This window comes from Scyliorhinus torazame, chromosome 1 (assembly GCF_047496885.1).
Source record: "Scyliorhinus torazame isolate Kashiwa2021f chromosome 1, sScyTor2.1, whole genome shotgun sequence".
Taxonomy (NCBI): Eukaryota; Metazoa; Chordata; class Chondrichthyes; order Carcharhiniformes; family Scyliorhinidae; genus Scyliorhinus; species Scyliorhinus torazame.
The window spans coordinates 249,945,456-249,966,438 of NC_092707.1; the positions used below are offsets into that span (position 1 = coordinate 249,945,456).

At 47.1% G+C, this 20,983-nt stretch overlaps 1 long non-coding RNA gene across 1 annotated transcript in view; it reads right to left on the bottom strand.

Moving 5' to 3' along the window:
- Window positions 1-906: 906 nt before the first annotated feature.
- Window positions 907-20,983, bottom strand: part of LOC140410170 (uncharacterized) — a 125,352-nt gene continuing 105,275 nt past the window's right edge. Inside the window, exon 2 of the long non-coding RNA XR_011940637.1 lies at window positions 907-1,548. This is a non-coding gene — a long non-coding RNA (uncharacterized lncRNA). The remainder of the gene's footprint in view (window positions 1,549-20,983) is intronic.

Genomic DNA, 20,983 nt, shown 5'->3' on the forward strand with positions numbered 1-20,983 from the left:
AGGAAACCAGAGCACCCAGAGGAAACCCACGCAGACACAGGAAGAAAGTGCAAACTCCACACAGACCAAGGTCGGAATTGATATCAAGTCCCTGCCGCTGTGAGGCAGCAGTGCTAACCACTAGACCACCATGCTGCCCTTTTGCTGCGTTGTTTGTTAAAATGGAAACACTTCAATACAAATACTTTTTAGTAGAAAAAAGTTCACTCATGGTGGTGATTTGGACATAGGACTGAGGGGCAAGATGGGCCAGCATGAATTAGTCCATCAGCAAAAGGAGGGGGGGGGAGAAGAAAATTATTTAAAAAAATGAAAATTGGGCTTTCATGTGTGCAGAAAATAGCTTTCTGAATGCAAAAATTGCTCATTGTACAGATGAACTGTTATGTGCCCATTTACCACCTCCTAGCCCCTCTGGAAGCTTTGCAGAAGGGATGTTATAGGAAGCGCATGATCTGGAGGTATTGCTTCGTAAGATTTTGCAATTGTCTGTCAGATAAGAGAATGATCAATACGATCAGAGATGTGGAAATACCAACCTCGAATCTGCAGTTGGTGATAACAGTGGACAAACACTTACACGATAGCTTTTCCTGCTATTTTAACGCTGGTATTAATTCATTTATTTTGATTCTGCATTGGGAGTAGCCAATTCAGGAAAATCCTGTAAACATTTGTTGAAATCGCAAGGGAATGGCTGAACTCCTACAAACTGCATAAACTTTATTGGCCTTGGTGCTGTAATCTCTAACTCCAGCAGGTGGCAAAATACTTTTCACTTGAAATGCAGCTATCAATGTGGTGTTACTCACAATGATAAGAATTGACCCTTCACAACCTCACGGGCCAGAATACAGCTTCCTGGCTCTCCTTTGAAACAATACAAAGGGATCTTTCATGCCTAGCTGAGGGCGAAAATAGGGCTTTGGTTTAACATTTTATTATTTGAAAGGCAGCATCTCTAACAGTGCAACATGGAATACACGCTTAAATCTCTGGAGCGTGGGCATTGAACCTGCGATCTTCTGACTCAGAAATGAGGGCGGCCACTCAGCCACGGCTGAATTGCAAAGTCCAAGTCACCCAATCCAAACTTGGGGAGGAGATCTGAGTGACATTCACCACAAAGAGAAGTATCTTTCCCAGCTATGTGCTTACAATCTGTCAAAAATGGGTTGGAAACGCAAATTCTGGTTGACTTCACATGTTCAAGGTACATCTCTGATTCTCAGAGGAGCTTGTGAGGAGATTTACACATTTCTGATGTTTCACAATACAGTTGAACAACTTCAAAAAATGGTATCAGAGAAGTGGTTTGAACAGAATCCTCCCCGCTAGCCCTCCTTTTCAAAATAGATTTTGATTGCAGTGTTAGCAGGAGAATTGTGATTGATGAATGAAACAGACGTGGGCATATTACTGAATATTTGTTGCAGCGGCTTTTAGAGACCATTAGTATTCTCCGGTTTTGTCAGTGAAAAATATGAAAATGATTTCTGTTCGCTCTGTTTTTCTGCAGACAAATGTGACCCATTGAATCAGTGGAACCTGTTGGTGAATACCAAACAAAGCATTAGCATTCAGGGCATTTTAAACAAGCAAAACCTTTCCTTGTTAGCTCCTGTCCTGACCAATTTATTCCCTTTGTCTTTGTGAGCCTTCAATAGCGTCAGCGATGGTTTAGTGAAAACACTCTCACTGTTGAGTCAGAAAATGATGGGATCCCATAATGGGTGAGGCCTTAATTGACGTTGACAGGGGTTCCTTGTCCAATTTAGAGTGATGGATGGGCTTTTGAAGCTGGAGGGCCAATCTGAGGCCTTCCAGCTTTAGAGGAGGACCAGGCTGCAGTCGAAGTAGGAGATGGTGATGTTGTAGTGGTATTGTCACTGGACCAGTAATCCAGAGGCCCAGGGTAATGCTCCGGGGACCACGGCAGATGGTGGAATTTGAATTTTAAAAATCTGGAATTTAAAGTCTAATGATGATCATGAAACATTGTCAATTGTTGTAAACACCCAACTGGTTCATTAATGCCCTTTATGGGGATGAAATCTGCCATCCTTACATGTGGCCTACATGTGACTCCAGACCCTCAGCAATGTGGTTGACTCTTAAATGGTCCAGCAAACCATTCAGTTGTATCACATTGCCTAGAAGGCCGATGAGGAACAAAATGAGAGGCAGTGGAAAGGACAATGGCAAACACAGCCCCGTGGGCCTTGCAAAGTGCTCTGTACTAACGTCTGGGGGTTGTTGGGAGAGCTGGCCTATAGACTAGTCAAGTAACCGCCTGACATAATCATGCACACTGAATCACATCCTTACAGACAACTGTCCCAGGCATCACCAACATCATCCCTGGGTATGTCCTGTCCCACCGGCAACACAGTGGTGTGCAGTCGGGAGGGAGTTGCCCTGGGAGTTCTCCATATTGACACTGGACCCCATGAAGTCTCCTGGCGTCAGGTCAAACATGGACAAGGTAACCTGCTGCTGATTACCATACACCAACACCCCCTCAGTTGATGAAACTGTACTCCTCCATGTTGTGCACCACTTGGAGGAAGCATTGAGGTGGAAAGGGTGTAGAATGTATTCTTGGTGAGGGTCTTCAATGCCCATCATCAAGAATGGCTTGGGAGCAACACTATTGACCGAGCTGGCTGGGTCTTAAAGGACATAGCTGCTAGACTGGGTCTGTGACAGGTGGTGAGGCAACCAACAAGAGGGAAAAACATACTTGACCTCATCCTCACCAATCTGCTTGCTGCAGATGCATCTGTCTATGACAGTATCGGTAGAAGTGATGACCGCACAATCTTTGTGGAGACAAAGCCCTACCTTCACATTGAGGACACCCTCAATTGTGTTGTGTGGCACTACCACTGTGCTAAGTAGGATAGATTTCAAACAGATCTAGCAACTCATATCAGGACATCGATGCGGCGCAGTGGGCCCTCAGCAGCACCAGAATTGTATGCAACCACAATCTGTAACCTCATGGCCTGGCAAATCCCCCACTCTACCGTTACCACTAAGCCAGGGGAGCAACCTGGTTCAATGAAGAGTGAAGGAGAGCATGCTAGGAGCAGGGTCAGGCATAACTAAAAATGAGGTGTCAACCTGGTGAAGCTACAACACAGGACTACATGCATGCCAAACAGCATAACCAGCAAGTGATAGAGCTAAGCAATCCCACAACCAAAGTTCAGATCTAAGCTCTGCAGTCCTGCCAGACAATTAAACAGCTCACTGGGGGAGGAGGTTCCACAAATATCCCCATCCTCAATGATGGGGCAGTCCAGCACATATGCGCAAAAGACAAGGCTGAGGCATTCACAACAATCTTCAGCCAGAAGTGCCGAGTGGATGATCCATTACAGCATCCCTCATTGTCATAGATGTCAGTCTTCAGCCAATTTGATTTACTCCTCGTGATATTAAGAAACATCTGAAGGCAAAGAATATGGGCCCTGACAATATGAAATGAATGAAAATGAAATGAAATGTAATAGTACGGAAGACTTGTGCTCCAGAACTTGCTGTACCTCTAGCCAAGCTGTTCCAGGACAGTTACAACACTGGCACCTACCCGACAATGTGGAAAATTGCCCAGCTGTGTCTTGTACACAAAGCAGGACAAATCCAGCCAGGCCAATTATCGCCCTATCAGTCTACTCTCAAACATCAGTAAAGTGCTGGAAGGAGTCATCAACAGTGCTATCAAGCGGTACTTACTCAGCAACAACCTGTTCACTGAAGCTCAGTTTGGGTTCTGCCAGAGTCACTCAGCTCCTGACCTCATTGCAGTTTTGGTCCAAACATGGACAAAAGAGATGAGGTGAAAGTGACTGTCCTTGCATCGAACCATTTGACCGAGTGTAGCATCAAGAATCAAAACAAAACTGGGATCAATGGGAATCAGGGGGAAAATTCTCCTCAGGTTGGAATCATACCTGGCACAAAGGAAAATGGTTGTGGTTGTTGGAGGTCAATCATCTCAGTTCCAGGACATCACTGCAGGAGTTCCTCAGGGTAGTGTCTGAGGCTAAAACATCTTCAGTGGCAAGTAGCATTCACTCCACACAAGTACCCATCGTAATTGCACTTGAGAAGCTGGTGGTGAGCTGCCTTGTTGAACTGCTGCAGTTCATGTGGTGTAGGAACACAGTTCTGTTCGGAATGGGTATTCCAGGCTTTCTACCCAGCGACAGTGAAGGAATGGTAATATAGTTCCAAGTCAGGATGGGTGTGGCTTGGAGTAGAATTTGCACACTATAGTATTCCCATGCATCTGCTGCCCTTCACCTTCTAGGTGGTAGAGTCTTTGAGTTTGGAAGGTGCTGTCGAAGGAGCCTTGGTGAATTGCTGCAGTGCAACTTGTCGATGGTACACGTGGCTGCTACTGTGAGTCGGTGGTGGGGGTGTGTGAACGTTTAAGGTGGTGGATGGGGTGCGAACAGTTCTTGAACTGTTGTCCAGTTATGTTTCTATAATTGTGACCCCATGGATGTTGACGATGGGACTCAATGGTGGAAATGCAATTGAATGTCAAGGGGAGACGGTTAGACTCTTTCTTGTCAGAGATGGTCATCACCTGGCCCTTATGTGGCACAACTATTATTTGCCACTTATTAGTCCACGCCTGTCCAGGTCCTGCTGCATATAGATACAGACTGATTCAGTATTTGAGGAGTCACAAATTATTCTGAACAACATCCTACCGTGGTACACGTGACAATAAACAAGTCCAATCCAATCCAGCGTACACCCCACTTCTGACCTTATGATGGAGGGAAGATCATTGATGAAACAGCTGAAGATGGTTGGGGCCTAGGACATTACCCTGAGGAACTCCTGCAGAGTGCTCTCCTGGAACTGAGATGATTGACCTCCACCAACCGTAACCATCAGTAAGTAACTGGGTGGCGCTTCACCTTCTTGGAGCACAAAGTGAGTAACAGGGAGGGGGCTTCAACAAAAAGGTGTTCTCACAGCCACTTTTTAAAACATGAATTAAAAAACACAGAAAGCAACCACTTTGACATGGCAGGGATGCTTGTGGTGGGAGCCCCTCGACAGGGTGGTCTTCACTGGCACCCTGACCTGCCTCTGGGTGCCTACCTCCAGGTAATCAAGCTGGCCCCCATCAGGTCAGGAGACTGGAGGCCAACTGGAGAATCCTTCCTAAATTTGAAAGGCTCTTTAATTGCTTGCCTGTGTTGTGGCATCCCAAGTGGCACTGGTATCTTTGGCCCCCGCCTTCATTTATGAGGCAGGTTAGATTCTCTCTTGTTGGAGATGGTCATTGCCAGGCTCTGTGAGGCTCAAACTTTACTTGCCCTTTATCAGCTGATAGTCCCCCATTGTTAGAGGTTCCATATTATGGAGACCCTTTTTGCCTTCTCAGTAGACATCAATGATTGACATATTATTGACACAATTATAAAGAGAATCACTGGGGGGAGGGGGGATTTGATTTATTGTCACGTGTACCGAGGTACAGTGAAAAGTATTGTTCTGCCTATAGTCCATACAGATTGTTCCAGGCATGAAAAAACATAGGGCAAACATAAATACACAATAAAATACATAGACACAGGCATCGAGTGAAGCACACACAGTGTAGTACTACTCAGTAGAGATGTGTTCAGTCAAGAAGAGAGTCATTCCGGAGTATTGTAACAGCAGGGAAGACACGGTTTTTTAATCCATTCTCAGACTTTTATATCTCCTGCCTGATGGAAGAGGTTGGAAGAGAGAATAAACTGGGTGGGAGGAGTCTTTAATTATGCTGTCCGTTTTCCCAAGGCAGCGGGACGTGTAGACAGAGTCAATGCATGGGAGGTGAGTTTGTGTGATGGACTGGGCTGTGTTCACAACTCTCTGTAGATTCTTACGGTCTTGGGCAGAGCAGTTGCAATACCAGGCTGTGATGCAGCCAGATGGGATGCTTCTGTGGTACATCTGTAAAAATTGGTAAGAATCAAAATGGACATGCCGAATATCCTCAGTTTCTTGCGGAAGTATAGGTGTTATTGTTCTTTCTTGGTCGTAGCGTCGACGTGGGTGGACCAGGACAGATTGTTGGTGATGTGCACACCTAGGAATTTGAAGCTGTTAACCATCTCTACCTCGGCACCATTAATGCAGACAGGGATGTCTACAATACTTTGCTTCCTCAAGTCAATGACCAGCTCCTTAGTTTTGCTGGCATTGAGGGAGAGATGTTGTCATTACACCACGCCACTAGGTTCTCCATCTCCCTCCTGTACTCTGACTCATCGTTGTTCGGGTTCTGACCCACTACGGTCGTGTCATCAGCAAGCATGTAGCTAGAGTTGGAGCCAAATTTTGCCTGTGTGTCATGTGTGTATAATGAGTATAGTAGGGGGCTAAGTACGTAGCTTTCGGTCATCGGTAAGATTTTAGAGTCCATTATTAAAGATAAGATCGCAGAGTACTTGGAAGTGCATGATAAAATAGGACTGAGTCAGCAAGGCTTTGTCAAAGAGAGGTCATGTCTGACAAATCTTGAGGAGGTAACAAGGAAGTTAGACAAAGGAGAACCAGTGGACATGATTGATTTAGATTTCCAGAAGGCCTTTGATAGGATGCCGCATAGGAGACTGTTAAATAAGTTAAGAGCCCATGGTGTTCAGGGTAAGATCCTGGCATGGATAGAGGATTGGCTGACTGGCAGAAGTCAGAGGGTGTGGATAAAGGGGTCTTTTTCAGGATGGCAGCCAATGACTAGTGTTGTGCCTCAGGGGTCTGTGCTGGGACCACAATTTTTCACAATGTACATTAATGATCTGGAAGAAGGATCTGAAGGCACTGTTGCTAAGTTTGCAGATGATACAAAGATCTGTAGAGGGACAGGTAGTATTGAGGAAGCAAGGGGGCTGCAGAAGGAATTGGACAGGCTAGGAGAGTGGGCAATGAAGTGGCAAATGAAATATAATGTGGAAAAGTGTGATGTTATGCATTTTGGAAGAAGAAATGGAGGCATGGACTATTTCCTAAATGGGGAAATGCTCAGGAAATCAGAAGCACAAAGGGACTTGGGAGTCCTTGTTCACGATTCTCTTAAGGTTAACGTGCAGGTTCAGTCGGCAGTTAGGAAGGCAAATGCAATGTTAGCATTCATGTCGAGTGGGTTAGAATACAAGAGCAGGGATGTACTTCTGATGCTGTATAAGGCATTTGGAGTATTGTGAGCAATTTTGGGCCCCCTATAAGGAAGGATGTGCTGACCTTGGAAAGGGTCCAGAGAAAGTTCACAAGAATGATCCCTGGAATGAAGAGCTTGTCGTATGAGGAACGGTTGAAGACTCTGGGTCGATACTCGTTGGAGTTTCGAATAGTCCAGACAGATCGTTCCAGGCATGAAAAAACATAGGGCAAACATAAATACACAATAAAATACATAGACACAGGCATCGAGTGAAGCACACACAGTGTAGTACTACTCAGTAGAGATGTGTTCAGTCAAGAAGAGAGTCATTCCGGAGTATTGTAACAGCAGGGAAGACACGGTTTTTGAATCCGTTCTCAGACTTTTATATCTCCTGCCTGATGGAAGAGGTTGGAAGAGAGAATAAACTGGGTGGGAGGGGTCATTGAAACTTACAGGATACTGCGAGGCCTGGATAGAGTGGATGTGGAGAGGATAGTTCCACTTGTAGGAAAGACTAGAAGCAGTGGACAGAATCTCAGAATAAAGGGACGAACCTTTAAAACAGAGATGAGGAGGAATCTCTTCAGTCAGAAGGTGGTGAATCTGTGGAACAATTTGCCGCGGAGGGCTGTGGAGGCCAAATCACTGAGTGTCTTTAAGACAGAGATAGATAGGTTTTTGATCAATAAGGGGATCGGGGGTTAAAGGGAGAAGGCAGGAGAATGGGGATGAGAAAAATATCAGCCATGATTGAATGGCGGAGCAGACTCGATGGGCCGAGCAGTCTCATTCTGCTCCTATGTCTTATGGTTTTATGAAGCTGTTAACCATCTCAATTTCGACACCATTGATGCAGACAGGGGTGTGTACGATACTTTGCTTCCTCACGTCAATTACCAGCTCCTTAGTTTTGCTGACGTTGAGGGAGAGATGGTTGTCATTAAATCACGCCACTAGGTTCTTCATCTCCCTCCTGTATTCTGACTCATCGTTGATCGAGTTCCGACCCACTGGGGTCATGTCATCAGCAAACCTGTAGATGGAGTTGGAGCCAAATTTTGCCACACAATATTGTGTGTATAGGATGTATAGTAGGGGGCTAAGTATGCAGTCTTGCGCGGCCCCGGTATTGAGGACTATTGTGGAGGAGGTGTTGTGGTCTATGGGTCAGGAAGTCGAGGTTCTATCTACGTAGCTGAAGTTCCCCATCCCTAGAACCATTCCCTTGGATCTTTCTTGCACTCTCTCTATTGCCTTCGCATTTTTGTTAAAGTGCGGTGCCGAGAACTGGACAACACTCCAGCTGAGGCCGAACCAGTGTTTTATACAAGTTTAGCATAGCTTCCTTGCTGTTCTACTCTATTCTCGTATTAATAAAGTTTAGGATGCCTAATGCTTTATTAGCCAGTATCTCAACCTGTTTTCAATGATTTAAGCATGTTTACACTCAGGTCCTTCTGCTTCGACACCTCCTGCAGAATTTTACCCTTTGTTTTATTTTGTCTCTCCACATTCTTTCTACCAAAATGAATCACTTCACACCTCTGAACATTACATTTCATTGATCTGCCCATTCCACAAACTGAAGTTCTACACTATCCTCTTCACAGTTCACAATTCTGGCACTGGGTTCTTCCTGGGTGCAACCTCTTCTAGCTACTGGATTCAGTGCTCCACCAGCGCAGTTATTAGTAGAATTGCCAGCTCCACTGGCTCCATCCCGAGATCTCTCGGAAGTCTGCGAGGGTGAGAGGGTGAGAGAGAGGGAGCGAGAGAGACAGTCAAGTTTGTGCTCCAGCTGGTTGCCTTCAGACCCTCCCAACATTCCTTGTATTCCTGGAAGCTGAAATCCCTTTACCTTCTCTGGTGGCCAGCACTCACTCACATGTCCATTGCCCTTCCAACTTCATTGCTAGACCGGCCCTGGTCAAAGCCCTCACCTCTTCAGAGTCACCTGTGTTCTCCCATCTGGTTGTTCCCTCCTTTAACATGAACAGGGGGTTCTGATAGGCTGTTTCAATGATTGCCCTCATGGGCACAGTCAACTGGACGCCTGTGTATATATTGAGGGCTATTGTTTCCTCTATGGCAGGTGCTGAGTCCGGCTGTTAGGCACATACATTCCCTCTCGACCCCCTGCACCTAACCTTTAATCCTTGCTACATGAGTTTTCACCCCTCTGCTTGACTTTGAACCATTTTTAGTTCCAACTAACTCAACTAAATTAAACAAATTGAGGGACAAATTAAAAGGGGCCACTTCTTAAAGGGGAATTGTCCTGAACAAAAACAAAGAGCAAATGAAACATAAAAACATCAAACCAAAAGGTGATTAAAAGGGTCAATAAGGCACCTCAGACGCTGCGGTGACCACCAAGCACGGAAGGCCTCGATTGTGCTCTCCTTGACTATGAGAATGTGGGCAGCTAACATTTATAAGTTTTAACTCATGATGGCCAAGTAGTTTGATGAGCAAGACTGTCAGGTATGTTGGCGGGCACAATTGCTCTCTGTAGCTGAGATAGGCAACACTAATCGGCACAGTTCATAGCAGGCTTTGTCATCCCGAGATCTCTTTGCACTTAAGACTCCTATGCCGCCACTGCATTATCTCTAAATACTTACCCTGCCCCCAACACCACCCCTAGATGGTTCCTTTAGTCTAATCACATCCTTCCCCCCCACCTCATGAGCCCCGCATCAACAGACCTCCATAGCCCCATGCCACTAACAGCTGCAAACTAGGTGCTCATTTTCACTTCCTGACCACACGGGCAGGGATCTAATTCAGGGCTGTGAACACTTTCTAAAACAGAACTACTGAAGGCTTCATGACAACACATACCAGCTGCGACCCCCAACAGGAGGACCCCAACCACCCCCTCTCACCTGCAATACCCTGATGTGTTGGGTACTCTGCTACACAGACGAACCAACACGGTTGCGAATGGTACAACTCAGTTTTATTGCTAAAATTTATTTACAGTGGTAAACTGGTTACTGAGGGTCGATCATAACCCTAGAATCTGTGGACCTATTCCTAATACTATCTTGGAGTGGCACTCAGCACATGGTGGATGTCTGAGTGACTTGCTATGAGCTCTGTGCCCTGAGCTGTCTCCTGCTAGAATCTTCAGGAAGTGTCGTGTTCCCTGTTAAGTACTGTGTATGCTCTTGCCTGTGATTGGCTGTGGTGTTGTGTGTGTGTTGATTGGTCCGTTGATCTGTTCATCAGTATGTATGTGCTGTGATGTTTACCTGAATATCATGACATCCCCCCTTTTGTCCAAGAACATGTGCCTATGTGGTTATAAATAGAGATGTGTACTGAGTGCAGCTGAATGTGTGTGTGTGCAATATCTACAGCATGTACATGGGGCTAAACTATATACAAGGGGCGATGTCGGGTGCGACATAACAACGAGGTTGGTGGCACACCATTCATCACCCAGATTGACAGTGTTCACTTGCAATGGCTGGTGGGTCCTGGCTGGAGACATCCGGTTCCCATCAATGACTGCAACACGGAAGGTGTCCCGGTCGTCTGTGTCACTGGTCTGGATATCGTCTGGGCACGACTCGTAGTGAGGACGCTGAATGGTCCGCACGGCCCTGCGAGGTTGTCGGAATTGGGGAACATTGGCAGGTTGAGCTGCTCGACAGCAGGCAGCGTAGTGGCCCATCTTCCCACAGCGGAGGCATTGTCGGTTTCTTGCGGGACATTGCCGCTTTAAATGTGCGGCTCCGCAGTTGCCGCACGTCGTGACGTCATGGCGTTCGTTGCGCCACCGCGCATGCGTAGTTCGGTCTTGCGTCGAGCGCACCTGCGCATCACGTCCCTCTGTGTCGACGTTGTTTTTGGCGTGCACAAACGCGGGAGGCCTCGAAAAGCGCGCAAAATGGCCGCCCGCGTCTGGGCCGCGGGCCGGGAGGAACTCGATCGCCTGGACCCGTTTGGCCTCGTAGGACGCCTGCCTCGCCGATCCGGCTGCGTAGGACCCCTGCCGCGCCGATTCGGCCGCCTGAAATTGGGAGTAGCGGCTAGTCGCGTTTTCATGCAGGACACAGGCTTCGATTGCGGAGGCTAGGGTGAGGCCTTTTATTTTTAAGAGCTGCTGGCGTAGGGTGCCCGAGGTTACCCCAAAAACGATCTGGTCCCGAATCATGGAATCGGAGGTGGTGTCATAACCGCAGGACTGCGCGAGGATACGTAGATGCGTAAGGAAGGATTGAAAGGGCTCATCCTTACCCTACAGGCGCTGCTGGAAGAGATACCTCTCGAAACTCTCGTTGACCTCGAAGTTGAAGTGTTGGTCGAGTTTGAGAAGGACCGTCTTGTACTTGGTCTTGTCCTCACCTTCCGCGAACACCAGGGAGTTGTAGACATGGATGGCGTGTTGACCTGCCGTGGAGAGGAGGATGGCGATCTTTCTGGTGTCCGAAGCGCTCTCCTTTTCGTTGGCTTCCAGGAAGAGCTGGAAGCGCTGTTTGAACAGCTTCCAATTAACGCCGCGGTTTCCAGCGACTTGTAGCGGCTGCAGTGTGCTGACGGTGTCCATGGCGCAGGATGGCAGATTCCGGAGGATCCGTAAGTAGGTCCCACAGTTACTCCTGGTACTATGATGTGTTGGGTGCTCTGCTACACAGACGAACCAACACGGTTGCGAATAGTACAACTCAGTTTTATTACTAACATTTATTTACAGTGGTAAACTGGTTACTGAGGTTCGATCATAACCCTAGAATCTGTGGACCTATTCCTAATACTATCTTGGAGTGGCACTCAGCACATGGTGGATGTCTGAGTGGCTTGCTATGAGCTCTGTGCCCTGAGCTGTCTCCTGCTGGAATCTTCAGGAAGTGTCGTGTTCCCTGTTTTGTACTGTGTATGCTCTTGCCTGTGATTGACTGTGGTGTTGAGTGTGTGTTGATTGGTCCGTTGATCTGTCCATCAGTATGTATGTGCTATGATGTTTACCTGAATATCATGACATACCCCACGCCCCAATACCCTTGAAACAGCCCCTCTCTACAGCTGTCCAGCAGATACTGTCCCTTTGTGCACCCTGGTACAAGATAGAGAGGGGTTCTCACCTCCTCCCTCCCCCTTGGAGGTCATGGCGCCTGGTTCCCATTTTTAAAAAGCAGTAGTGATTCGCACCCACGTGACATGACGCTGGTGGGCGGGAAGGTTCAATCAGATCTCGAGATTCGATTATATGCTCGCTAATTCCACATTCAAATCCATTCAAATCAGGTTTTCACCCTTCCGGGGCGTGAACCAGATCACGTCATCGGGAACATTGCGATTGGTAATCTCGATGGCGCAATTCCCCCGTTTGGCCTCTTGCGGCCATTGCGGGATTTGTGCCCACGGCCAATGGAGCCACAGAATTCCGCCTTTGATTCATGTGTCTCTGAAAGGAGCGGATTACTGCTGAATTTTAATCAGCGACTCTCTCTTTCTCAGCTACCCTCCAACCCCTCCCACCACCAAGCATTTTTATTTGCTTTCTATTTTCCTCCTGACTTGACTCCTGCCTCCCTCCTTTGGACTCCCTCCTTTAGGTAAGAGATGGAGGAACGAAGCAGCCCTGCAGTCTAACTGAGAACTGAGGGAAACTCGCCCAATGAAGAGAGGGGGCATTTTGTCATGCTGGCTGCACTTAATTCTAATTTTGCTTTAATGCTGGAATTCTGTGAGTGCTGATGTGTGATGACTCACTGCTGGGTAATGGAATATCTTCCTCACACAGTGTCAGCATTAAATTTCAAATCCAAACAGAGCACATCCAGTAATACCCCCTCTAATCCACTCCAGCTGAGAAAGACTGAATCATTTCATTCCTCACGTGAGCAATCTTTATCTCTTTGAAGGAGATTGCCAACTTTGTGCTGATTTATCGTATCACAGACATTCAGCATAGAAGATATCAATCATACTGGCATCAATGCTGCCTCCATATCAGAACTACTCTCTAATCGCATTTCCCAGCTCTTTCCAGCACCCTTTAATGTTTTTCCTTATCAGGTGTTTAAAACTCTGCGATTGGTTTGGTTTCAATAACCATTTCGCAGTGATTTATTTGGCATTCTGATAACCCTTTCCATGAAAAACATTATAATTATTTATGTATTAAGAATGCATTCTTACATTGCAATAGTGCTTCAAAAAGGATGTACTTCAATGGCTGTAGTAGGGATTGAGATGCCTGATGGCTGTAAAGAGCCCAAAATAAATAGAAGTTTATTTTCAACCCTTTTTATGGGTTTATGGTATTAATGTTGAATTCATGTTCCTTGTCACAAATGCACGTTGGGTGGATATAATCTGTCATTATTTTGTTGTTCTGAACTGGAATGCACATCCTGAAATGGTAGTCGAAGCAGATTCAAGCGTAAGTTTCAAAAGGGAAGGTGTGTGCACTGGAAAAGGAAGAAATTGACAAGGGTACAGGAAAACACTAAAGGGAGCGATCTACACGAATAGGAATAGGGTCCCATTGCGTGTGCAATTAGCTGGGTGTTGCCCGGCACTCGGAGCACCGTGAAGCACCATGCTATCGAACGGCCATTTAGGTAAATCGTGGTCTCGGATGGGCACGCGCGGCTGAGGCCGCACTTAGTTCCGTTTTCTGCACTCAGGAGCTCCGGAACTCCTCAGTGCAGGGAGTGATGGGGTTGCCATTTTTAAATGACGTCCCACTCTCTCGACCCCCCAATATGACCCCTGAACCCCAACTCACCTATAAGGTGCTCCTCCGCACTCGCACAGGGCACCCCCAGGTCGAATCCATTTTGTGTGAAAAATGCCACCTCAGCAGTGCCAGGGCAGCCAGGTGGCACCAGCAATTCCAGGATGCTAACAGGGCAAGCACTTGATGGCCTCTGATCCCCTGGGAGACCCCAATTTGTGGGGACCAGCACTAAATGATGCTTGCCTGAGATCTCCAAGGCAAGGGAGTTAGATCTCGTACCTTTGTTAGATCTTGGGAATGCATATTAGAGTCAGACTAGCTGTCTCACTCTAATATGCAGATTTGCCAGAAATTGATTCTGCCCACAATAGGTGGGATTCACATTGCAATGTCTCAAGAGATTGCGCTAGATCTTGCGAAGCGTGGCGAGCCAAGTCAATCCTGGAAGTGGGATCTCCCGGCATCTACCGACTACAGCACACTGCTATTTGGACGAAACGTGGCCAGCAGATCTCACACTAAGGAACCAATTGGCTAACTCTTTCAGAAAGCTGGCACATACATAACAGGACAAATGATCTCCATTCTTTGCTGTGTGATTCTATGATTTACTTGTACATTCCCAATTTTCAACATTCCACCTTAATCTCTCCTGCAATGGTAAGTACAACCCAACTTTTTCCAAGTGGTTCATCTTGTCCATGAAGCAAACCTCCTGCTCATTTGATTCTATTCCCATCAAACTGCTAACCATCCAACTTCTCTTTCAGTTTAATTCTCAGGATGGCAGGACTGACATATGATGAAAGACTGAATGGACTGGGCTTGTACTCACTGGCGTTTAGAAGAATGAGGGGGACTGCACAGAAAAATATAAAATCCTGATGGGATTGGAAAGGCTAGATGCGGGAAGAATGTTCCCGATGTTGGGGACGTCCAGAACTAGGGGTCACAGCCTAACAATAAGGGGTAAGCCATTCAGGACTGAGATGAGGAAGAACTTCTCTCAGAGAGTTGCAAACTTGTGGAATTCTCTACCACAGAAAGCTGTTGGGGCCAGTTCGCTGGAGATATTCAAGGGGGAGCTGGACGTGGCCCTTATGGCTAAAGGGATCAAAGGGTATGGAGAGAAAGCGGGAGTGGGATATTGAATTTGCATGATCAGCCATGATCATATTGAATGGTGGTGCAGGCTTGAGGGGCCGAATGGCCTACTCCTACATCTATTTCCTATGTTTCTATGATCTATGTTTCTGGCTGCCCGTGCTGGCTAATAAGGTTAGGAATAGGCTGTTTAGCCACTCCAGCTTGTTCTACCATGCAGTGTAAATGTCGCCAAAGTTCCAGATGGCTGCTCTCCCCTTTGAGGGAGAGTTGATTGGTGGTTGATTTAACCTGAGGGTCACCATGCCTCAGGCAGGGGGCAAGGTTGAGAAGGCGGGCCTTTATGAATAACCTGGGCCAGTACGGGAATTGAACCCACGCTGTTGGCCTTGCTCCATATCACAAACCAACCCAACCGTCCAGCCAACTGAACTGACTCTCTTCTGCCATGCAGTGAGATCATGGCTCCATACACTCACCTTTTTCCAAAACTCCTTAACACTAGGGGCTAATTAAAAAAATGATCAATCTCAGATTTAAAATTAACAATTAATCCAGCATAAATTCCAATTTGTGGACTAGAATTTCCAAATTTCTACAGCCCTTTGCATGAAAAAATGTTTCCTAATTTCGCTCCTGAAAGATTTGGCTCCAATGTATCGACTATGACACCTAGAACATTACAGCGCAGTACAGGCCATTTGGCCCTCGATGTTGCGCCGACCTGTGAAGCCACTCTCAACCCATTTACACTATTCCCTTATCGTCCATATGTGTGCGCACCGGGGAGGGGGCCAGCGCATGGTAACGTTATGTGCGGGTGTCTGGGGTACATGACCTTGGGTCTGGTGACCAGGGCCCCCCACTACGACTGGTGCTGCCTGGGCAGGGTGTGTCGGATGGCAGGAGATGGGGGGTGGTTACAGGATAGTAATGGGGGAATGGTGTGCTGAGGGGCTGGGCGCCATCGCTGGCTGTCAGTCTCTCACCCTCTCCAATTCCTTACAGCTATTACACAAGGGGGATGATATCTTGGACCTCGCGGAGGCTGCCCTCATGGTGCTGCTGGCAGGCCAGGAGGTCAGAGGCCGGAGAAGGCGGCAGCAGCGTCGACAGAGGTTGAAAATGGTGGCCCATGTGCAGGGCCCCGCCCCACATCCTAGTCCTAGACGCCCCAAGGAGTGGCGATAGTTTCTTCCAAACTACCCTTTAATATCTTGAAAACCTAGATCACAACATCCCATAATATTCTAAATTCCGTAGAATACAATCCAAGTTTGTTTCGTATAAAAACAGAAAATGCTGGAAAAGTTCAGCATATCTGGCAGCATCTGGGCTCAAAACGCTGGGCAGAATATTCCGGATCAGACTGTTAGGGGGATCTTCCAGTCCTACCAATGGTGACCGTCCTCATGACGGAGTCCCTGGTGGTTCAGCCAGCAAGCCACTCTAAACGCCATAGATATCAGTGGGACTGGAAGATCCCGCTGTCGGCCAATGGTGAGCCGACCCACCCACTACTGGAAAAAACTCTGTTTTTCTCTCTCCACAGATGCTGCCAGACCTGCTGAGCTTTTCCACCACTTTCTGTTTTTACTTCAGATTCCCAACATCTGCAGCATTTTGCAGTTATCCAAGTTTGTTTAATCTCTCCTTTCGTTTTAACCCGAGTCCAGGAATCATCCTCATAAATCTACACAGCATTTCCTCCAAGGCCAACAAATTTTTCTAAGTGTGGTGCCCAGGACTGCCCACAGTACTCCAGGTGTGACCAGGCCTTTGTTACAGCTGAAGCATGACTTACACCCCATTGTATTCCAATCCTCTAGATATAAAAGCCAGCCTTCAGTACTGAAGTAAAGTCTTTGACCCCATCTGTCACCCTGTTTCTCTCCACAAACACGGCCAGACCTGCTGGATACATCCAGAACTTTCTGTTTTTATTCCTGACATTTTAATGATTTGTCTGCCTGGACCCAAAATCTTTTTTAACCTTCGCTGTTTCTAGCTTTCTCCATTTAGAAAGTACTCTCTTCCATTTAGAAAGTACTCTCTTCCATCATTGCTCGATCCAAAGCAGATGTCTTCATGTTTTCTAACATTGAAATCCGGTTGCCCAGCCACTTAATCTATTCCTATCAGTTACCTTCAATTCCATGGGCTTCAACTTTAGCTAACGGATTCTTATGAGGGACTTTATCCCATGCCTTCTGGATTTTCACATCAATCACATTGGTAAACATTTCCCTGTCACCTCTTCAAAAAATGTAAACCTATTCATCAGGCATTATCTGCCCATTACAAATCAATGGTGACTCTTTCTGGTATATTATCTGTTCCCTTTCCTCAGCTACTGACCTTTAAATTTGCCATTGTCATTCCCTCCTAATAAAAAAACACATGTCCTTGCAAAATACTGTCCTATCTCCAACATCCCTTTCCCCTCCAAAATCCTTGAATGTGTTGTTGACTCCCAAATCCATTCCCTTCTTTCCTGCACCTCCTTGTTTGAACCTATCTCCCACTGATTCCCCCCCCCGCTTGAACATTAGTGCAAACAGAAACAACCCCTCCCCGAGCCCAATCGAAGAGACCAACCTCCCCATCCATTAACAAAGAACAAAGAGCAATCCTGAAGCTGAAAAAGAAAGAGATGGCCCCAAACACAAGTTAACAGCAGCATCACAGTATCTCCACCAAAGTTCAAAGTCCACCTTCTCCTGCCAATCCATTGCCTTTAACAAATTCTACCACCTCCTCCGCCGAACCAAAGTTCAATTCCCAGCCTTCGTAGGTCACCCACAGATGTGCCGGGTACAGTAGCCCAAACTTCACCCCCTTTTTGTAGAGGGCTGCCTTGACCTTGTTAAAGCTCACTCTCCTCTTAGCCAGCTCTGCACCCAGGTCCTGGTTCACTCGGATTTCACTGCCTTCCCAGGTGCAGCGCCTCGTCTGCCTGGCTCACCTCATTATTTGCTCCTTGTCCAGGAACCGGTGCAACCGCACCACCATTGCCCTCCGCGGCTCATTGCCTGGGGTTTCATCATTAGCACCCTGTGCGCTTGATCCAGCTCCAAAGGCCGTGCAAAAATACCCTCTCCGAGCAGCTTCTCCAGCATCCTCCCCTCATACGCGCCGGCATCGGCTCCTTCACTCCCCTCCTGCAGGCCCACGATCCTTATATTTTGCCTGTGTGACCAGTTCTCTAGGTCCTCGACCTTCTCCTGGAGCCGCTTCTACTGATCGCACATCAGCCCCATCTCCGCTGCCATCGAGGCAAACTGCTCCTCGTGCTCTCCCGCCACCTCCTCCATCTACTGGATAGCCTGACCCTGAGCCTCCAGCATCGTTTCCACGCGGTCGACCACCGCCCTAATCGAGTCCACTGCCCGGGCCTGGTCCTCCAGACTCTTCTTCCGTTGCTGGATAAACTTTTCGTTCAAGAAGCTCACCAGCTGCTCCGTCGACCACTGAGCCGGCAGGGCCGCTCCCTGACCCTCCGCCATCTCCACGTGCGTCGCAGGCGCCGCACCAACTCCAACCGACTGATTCACTCTTTTTCGACTGGTTCTGGCCCTCCGCTCCACACACCAGAGGGTCAATCTCTTCCCCTCACTCTCCTGCACTGTTTCTCTGCCTCACATCCACCTGTTAACCGGGTAAAAGGTCCGAAAAAACTGCCACGAGTGGGAGCGACCAAATGTGCCAACATTCACTCCATGGTCGCCACCGGAACACACAGACACATTCACACACATATACACATATTTACACACACACACACACACAGGCACACACACACACACAATCAGAAACACAAACAGACACAGACACATTCACACACACACTCACGCATACACACACAGACACACAATCATATACACACACACATTCACACACACTCGCGCATACACACAGGCACACAATTGTATACACACACACAGACACATACACACACACACACAATCATATACACGCACACACACACATACACATTCACACACACACTCACGCATACACACACAGACACACAATCTTATACACACACACATTCACACACACCCGCGCATACACACAGGCACACAATTGTATACACACACACACAGGCACACAGACACATACACACACACATATATACTCCCACACACAGGCACACACACACACAGACACATACACTGGCACAGTCACAGACACATGCATATACAAACACACAGACACACATACACACAAATAGACCACAGGGTGAAAGGATAGATTAAGCAATTTAAATTCCAGTAATGTTAATGTGTATAAAAAGGCTCTTGAAGGTTGATGGCTTGCCTGGCTTCAAACTGAACTTAATGGTCCTTCCGGGTTTGGCGTTGAGGAGGTTTAAGAATGCAAACAGATGGTTTATCTGTTCTACTGGAGTCAATGCTGCGGGGTTGAGTTATATAAACACGTCTTGACCTATGGCACATGGGGGGGGGGGGGGGGGGGGGGGGGACAAAATCAACAGATGTGGTTCAAAACTTGTAAATTGGATGCAAAGAGAGAGAGAGAGAGAGAGCGAACACACTCAGGGTCTTGTTTTGTTAACATCTCATTTGTTTGTGGTCAGGTCTGCAGGAAAAACAGGTGCTTAAGCACACAGCGGGTTAGCTGGCTTGTCACCTGGCTCTCTCCCTCTCCAACTGCCCAGTGACCCAAATACAGTCAAGGTTAGTAGATTGCCTGGCGTACATTAATGTATGTCTGGGCAAATTCCATCATAGCTAGAGTCCCATCCAAGTGATTCCGTCTAATAGTTTGTCTCCACCCTGTTAAATAGCCAGCTGATTGTCTGGCTGCTTTGTTAATGGGCTAGGAGATGGCCCTATTAATACTCTTTCAAAAATTTGTCCTTGGGGAGACCTTGCAGACAGTTATCTCCATTTCAACGGCTTTGGAATGTAGAAGATACATTCAAATGTTTTTTCATCTTTGACTGCGATTTCAAGTCATTGACATGTGACTTTTGTCTTTTTTATAAATTCAATAAGTGGTTTCCAGTTAGTAAACTCAAAGTATGGCTCCATGGCACTATACTGTTTATCTGGCACCAGGATTGGATGAGTATAAAGTTCCCCTACCTAAATACCAGGAAGAAGGATGCCATTGTGTGAGTCCCCACTACAATCTCCATCGTCTAGGCACTGCTTCCATCCTATCCTGAAAAAGATGTGATATTGTTCACAACCTTGATATTCTAATTGACCTTGAGATTAGGGGCAGCACGGTAGCATTGTGGATAGCACAATTGCTTCACAGCTCCAGGGTCCCAGGTTCGATTCCGGCTTGGGTCACTGTCTGTGCGGAGTCTGCAAATCCTCCCCGTGTGTGCGTGGGTTTCCTCCGGGTGCTCCGGTTTCCTCCCACAGTCCAAAGATGTGCAGGTTAGGTGGATTGGCCATGATAAATTGCCCTTCGTGTCCAAAATTGCCCTTAGTGTTGGGTGAGGTTACTGGGTTATGGGGAAAGGGTGGAGGTGTTGACCTTGGGTGGGGTGCTCTTTCCAAGAGCCGGTGCAGACTCGATGGGCCGAATGGCCTCCTTCTGCACTGTAAATTCTATGACATATGACAAGTCAAAGATAAGTTTTTCATTATCCATTCCCATATCCATTCATTCCCCAAGACCAACCGCCTCCATCTGTTTAACATCTTCCATCTCTGAACCTGCTTTAGTTTATCTGCTGCTGAAACCCTCTTCAATGCTTTTGTTACCTTGAGACTCGACTATTCCAAACCTCTCCTGGCCGGCAAACTGCTGTTTGAAAGGGGGATGCTGTAATATGCCTCAAAGGAATATCAGCATGAAATCACCAGAGGGGAAAGGTTTCATGTGATCCAGCCTTAGTGTTGCTTTTGTTTTGAGCGGAGTATACACACAGCTCTGGGGCTGGATTCACCATTATTGGGACTATGTCCCCACGCCGGCATCAAAATGGTAGAGTTTTACACCTGAAAATCCTGGATCAA